The following is a 6,251-nucleotide window of genomic DNA, read 5'->3' as shown; positions in this document are numbered from 1 at the left end:
TGTTTACACCCCACAGACGGACAGCATTTGGGCAGAACGTCCTTTCTGTCCAGGGTGGCCATCTGTGGAACAGTCTTCCTCAATCCATTAGAAATTGCTCTACATTCAACTTGTTTAAGGCACAGGTTAAAAACTAGTTATGGACAAATCAAGTGTGTGATCATGTATAAGTTGTATAGTTTTAATGTTTTATTTGGGAATAGAATGGTGTGTATGTGTGAGTCTGGTGATGGAGTTTTTATTATGAATGAATTATGAATTGTTTATGAATTATTATATCTATTTTTTTTTATGTTTTATGGACAACAGATGGAAATTCGCCCTTGGCTATAATCTGGTATGTTTACATTCATGTAATTTTTTTTACATGTATGTTCATTAACATGCACTGTCCTAAATAAAAAAAAAATAAAAGCCACATTGCTACAGCGCGGAAAACAGTTCACCATGGCGCTCTGGACATTTCTGATCTGTTTTATCTTTGTTTCTTTAACTCTGAAGGTGCTCCTTAGCCACATAAATGCAGCTCATGGTCAAAGGCAGGATTTTGGGGTTTATTGTGGAATAGATGGCTGTGAACAAGATTTCAGAGTTTGTAACTCATTCTTTCACCACATTAAACGGACGCACCCTCTGTATTTGACGAATGGAAGTCCACCAAGAGGATGGAGGATCCCCCGAACATCCCACTCTTTAGGATCGGAAAATTTTGGTGTTTCAGTCTTTGCCAAATGTAGTACTACAACAACAACCAGCACTGTGTAAATATCAACTGGTGGATCTTTGCCTGAAGTGCAGGAGCCTCAGGTTGTTGACAGCCTGATCACGGTAAAGATTTAGCACAGTGCGGGTTGAGCACCGCTTTCCCCTCCTGGGTTGCCTGACTGTTTGCCAGAGTCTCTTCAAGGTAGTCCGAAAGTCTTTTTCCATTGCCTCTCCGAACTCCTCCCACACCCTAGCTTTTGCTTCAGCCACTGCCTGAGCCACGTTCCATGTGGCCTGTCGGTACCTATCAGCTACCTCCAAAGTCCCACAGGCTAACAAAGTCTGATAGGACTCCTTCTTCAGCTTGGTGGCTCCCTTCACCTCAGGTGTCCACCATTTGGTTCTGGGGTTACTACCATGACAGGCACGAACCACCTTGCAGCCACAGCTCAGTGCAGCAGCTTCGGCAATGGAGGTTGTGAACATAGTCCATTCGGACTCAATGTCCCTAGGTGGTGATCAATTGACAGCTCAGCCCCTCTCTTTACCCGAGTGTCCAGAATATATGGCCATATGTCTGGTGATATGATTACAAAATCGATCATCAACCTGCGGCCTAGAGTATCCTGGTGCCACGGGCACTTATGGACACTCTTATGTTCGAACATTGTGTTTGCTATGGCCAAACTGTGGTTTGCACATACGTCCAGCAACAAAGCACCACTCGGGTTCAGTTCTAGGAGGCCGTTCCTCCCAACCACACCCTCCAGGTCCCGACTCACAATGCACCTGACCCCTACGGTTCCTTCAGTGGGTGGTGGGCCTGTAAGAAGATGGGACCATGTCCCTTTTTCAGGCTTTGCCCAGCCGGGCCCCAGGGACTAAGGCCAGGCCACCAGACGCTTGCCCTCGGGCACCCTCCCTAGCCTGGCTCCAGGGCGGGTCGCCCGGCACCCTATCCCGGGCAGGGTGAACTGTTGGCTTGATGGGCTTTTCAGGGGTCTTCTGAATCACTCTTCGTCTGGTCCCTCTCCCAGGACCAATTTGCCAGAAGCCCCTGGACAACATAGCCCCTGGGATCCCTGGGACACACAAACCCCTCCACCACGATAAGGTAGTGATTCATGGAGGGGTCAAGCAGACACTTTGTCTAATAAACTTACATCTTTCATTCTTTATACAGATTGTGTAGCTGTGATTTGTCAGAGATCAGCTGTGATTATCTGGCAGCAGCGCTGAAGTCCAGCCCCTTCCATCTGAGAGAGCTGGACCTGACAGGAAACAACCTGTCAGATTCAGGAGTGAAGCAGTTGTGTGGTTTTCTGGAGAGTCCAGGATGTGGACTTGAAACTCTGAGGTCAGTCACCATGTTTTAGTTGTGGTAAGATTAATATAATGTGAAAGTTGTGCTGAAACTAAACTACGGACATAAGGCTGATATTATACTGATCCACACTGAGGATCTCCATGGTAAAGTTTGCTTTCTTCTTCTCTGGTTTAGTCCATTGACTGTAGCAGAACAATGTTCACATTTCAAATCTCCAAAGAACAAGAAAAATCCTCCATTGGATAAATCACTGTGAAAGTCTAAAACTCTTCATTCCACCTTACAGTTTATCTGACACTGAAATCCAAACCAAAATGGCAGTTTTTCTTACAGACAGCAGTCCAACACAAAACTTACACACATCACACAAAACACAGTCTAGCATCCAAATCTCCTAAATTTCCAGCATGAATGATGGGAAAAGAGAAGGAGGAACACTGGCAATCAGGGTTAGAATGAGTTTCATAAACCAGACTGTGAAGCATCCCCACCATGGACTTCATTCCTTTCCAAGCCAGCCTTGAGTGTCCTTTATTCAGCTCATCCTCTGCTTTACTTTTATACCTGATTTTAGCTGCTTTATCTCTCTTTGAAGAAGTTTATGTGCCTCAATCTTTTTCTTATCTCCCTCATAACAAGATAGCTTCTTCTGACTGAGAACATGTTTGAGTGATTTACTAATCCAGGTCTGGTCACGGGGGAAAATAGTTCCTGTTTTCAAAGTAATCCCCATTTTTCCCAGAAAGAAATGTAAGTAGAAATAGATGATCTAAGTGAGAACATGAGCCTTTAAAAAGTCCCAGTGGGTGCAGTCAAAGCAGTCCCCCAGTTCCATTATAGAGTCTTTGGTCCAGACTGGAACAACAGTGTGCTCAGTTTGAGCTCTCTTCAGTACGGTGATCTGACAGACTCAGAGGGGACATCACGTTACATTTAGGTGCCACAACACATGTCCAATACTTAGTCTGTCTTGTTGGACAAACTGGAAGAAATGATTCAAGGACTTAGTCACAGAACAGAGATTCAAATCTCCAAATTCAAACTGGCTGCATCGGGGCATATAGTCTGAAAACTCTGCACAGTTTCCTGTTCGAAGCTGCTTCCTGTTGGCTTCAGCTGTTTCGAGTTTCAATTTTCTAAACTTCTACATTCTGAACCAGCTCTGAAGAGATTATGAAACACTGAATGATTTCAAGCACACACTTTGTCTAATACACTTGTTCGTTCTTTATACAGTTTGTGTAGCTGTGATTTGTCAGAGATCTGCTGTGATTATCTGGCAGCAGCGCTGAAGTCCAACCCCTCCCATCTGAGAGAGCTGGACCTGACAGGAAACTACCTGCTGTATCCACATGTGGAACAGCTGTGTGTTCTTAAGAAGAGTCCAGAATGCAAACTGCAGAAACTGGAGTAAGTAGAGTGTTGGAGTGAGTGTGTGGTGCTATCAGCAGTATTGTACTAAACACAGTGAATATAAAACATAGATCCAATGTTTCCTGTAAAGCTGCAGCCTTCTCAGTGAAGCTGTGAGAGGAGAATGGTGACAGATTTCAGAATTGGACACAAACACTTGCTGTTCTGCCTTTCTGTGACCTTTATGGTCAGCATAGTAATGGCTCACGCACTCTGATCAAACATTATCAACAGCCAAACATGTCTCTGAACAAAGCAGCATGCAGACCAATGACTGCATACATTTTCAACTTTAAAGCAGTGAAGAACACAATCTGTAGATGAGGAAGAATTTAATGAGACCAGATGTTTGGATAGAATTCCTCCAGTAAACAGATGGAACCATTCCATCTGGATTTCTGGGGTTATTGTTGGAGTTCCTAAAGAACTCCGAGTGGACAGACCAAGGTTATTCTAATAAATGAAAGTTCAAACTACAACTAGGACTGAAAAACATTTTCATCAATTTCAATAAAAATCCAAAGTAAAGATTAGAAAAAGTGAAACAACAATGAGTACTAGTACAGTCCCAGCACTGAAGTCCCTGTTGCTCTTTATACTGGGTGAGCTGCATCACTGATTGACAGCTGATGAAGAGTCTCTGGAAACACCCGTTTATCTCCTCTGCTCTTCATTCTTTTCTCTGCAGGTGGAAGGATGATGACTGGTAAACAGGACGATGTGTGTGCTGAGAAAGGATGAGCTTTTTCCTGATGATCTAGAGAGGTTGAAGGTGCAGCAGCTTGTGTGTAGAGACACTCTGACTGGGCCATGTTATTGGGAGATGGAGTGGAGAGGAGAGCTTCATCAAGTAGTCACTGACAGAGGGATGAGAAGAAGTGCAGATGAGCTCCACTGTCAGAAACAATGTGGAGTCCAGCATCATCCCTGTGTGTCCCTCCGGATCTGACAGAGGATAATCAGTGCATTTGGACTGCTCTGCTGCTGCTCTGTCCTTCTACAGTCTCTGCACAGTCTCTGTCTGACACTGGCTTCAGATCCTCCTGGATCAAACTCACCTTGAAATTCTTTCAAACACCTTTGAATAGTAAACACAATGTTTTTATAAGATAAATATCATGTTTTCATGTTTGTGTGCAGTTTGAAGTTTGAGCCTCAGTGGATGAATCAGTGCTTAATGTTTAATGTGGATACTAATGATCAATAAATGTGCTGATTGGAATCAAAGGAATGACTCTGTTCCTGCTTTTCTCTCATGTGGATCTGATCCAGACCTCCACCTTCTGGCCTCCACCTCACATTAGTCACCCAGCACAGCAGCTTTCCCATTAAAGATCACTTTTTCCACCTTTAAAGGAGCCTCAGACACACCTGGAAACACAGATCGGAGAAGTGAGATGAGATGAAGGACAGCTGGGAGAAAAGACATAACATGAGCTTCTTGTCTGTGACTGAAACCTTTGAATCAGACTCATTTTTAATCTTCGCTGTTAAACTGGTCAGTGATGCAGCTTTGAACACAGGAGACTCACCTTTGACCTTTACATGACCCTGTGACCTTTCCTCCAGTGCCACCCTCAGATCACAAACAGCGTGTGACTGATTCACTGAGCAGATCAATCTTCCAGAAGTTTCACAGACTCGATGCTGCACTCTGATTAACAAGAGCTTTTATTTTCACGAGCGGTGTATAGTTCACTTCCTGTCACTGCTAGTGTGACATTAAGACACATCAGAAATGTCTTGAAAAGTGAAATAAGTCACAATGAGCTCAGTGAACAGATGAAGACAAAAACAATAGGCGCAAAAACAAAGCCAATCCATGCAGTTCCTCTGACGTACAGCAGAGGCAGCAGTGTGTCAGTCCCCATAGACTCCCATGTAGGGGTGGGTTTTGATTATCGATTTATCGATTAAAATTGATTCTAGCTTGGATAACGTGATATTGATTCATTAAAATCCTGAATTAATTTTTTAATATAAATTTATTTTGCCAGAAATGCCAGAATCTCAGGTTAAACCTCACAAAATTTCAACAACCACCAAACAGCTAAAACAGTAAATGAGAGCAGGTAAACAGATTCTGCACAAAGATGTAAACACAAAGCGCAGACACGCCGACAGATCAGAATCAGTGAGATGACACCTTTCAGCCCCGACGCTGAAAGCCGACAGCTCACTGATTCTGGTGTTTTGGCGGGTCCGTGCTTTGTGTTTACGTCCTTCTTGCGCTAGATTCTGATGCTGCAGGTTTTATCTCTCTCCAAATAATATTGACTGAACCAGCAGCAAAAGGAGATCCAAACTACGCTTCACATAAACATCGTCATAAATTCCTTCTTACTTTTGCTGTTTTGCTTCCACCATGATAAAATCACACTTCATGCACAGCTCTCTCTCTCTCTCTCTCTCTCTCTCAGTGTACTTCAAGAACAGTCTCCTGTCTAAAAAGCTCTGTTTTCTGCATTATTCGCTTGCTTGTTACGCACAAGTCTACTGTTGTTTACAGCACTGTCGGCTGCTGTTTTTTTGCTTTTACTTACTTCCAAAAAGAAAGCCTAATTTCTGCTGCTCAATAGGCTACTGAACACATTTAAACTTTTTAAAATTATCCAAATTGCAAAACGCTTAGCTGTGTCTCTAATAAAACATCTGTAACTTTGCTCTGCTTCACTTCAGCAGCATCAGGTAATGTTCATATGTTGATTAATGTTTTTTTTGTTTTTGTTTTTGATCTACTGCAGAATATTTTTATAAAATCCCAGGCCAGGAAAATCGCCTTCATGTTTTTCTGTGTTTTATCCTC

The 6,251-nt window shown here is 43.1% G+C and overlaps 1 long non-coding RNA gene across 1 annotated transcript; it reads left to right on the top strand.

Moving 5' to 3' along the window:
* The first annotated feature begins 2,017 nt into the window (after positions 1-2,017).
* On the top strand, positions 2,018-4,672 carry LOC106098151 (uncharacterized). Its single transcript, XR_003216337.1, has 3 exons — positions 2,018-2,062; positions 3,269-3,442; positions 4,134-4,672. It is a non-coding gene; the product is annotated as an uncharacterized LOC106098151 (long non-coding RNA).
* Positions 4,673-6,251: the final 1,579 nt, after the last annotated feature.

The sequence above is a fragment of the Oreochromis niloticus genome, linkage group LG23 (assembly GCF_001858045.2).
Source record: "Oreochromis niloticus isolate F11D_XX linkage group LG23, O_niloticus_UMD_NMBU, whole genome shotgun sequence".
Classification (NCBI taxonomy): domain Eukaryota; kingdom Metazoa; phylum Chordata; class Actinopteri; order Cichliformes; family Cichlidae; genus Oreochromis; species Oreochromis niloticus.
Note: the sequence above shows the minus strand (reverse complement) of the source record. Positions and strands in the feature narration are given on the sequence as shown.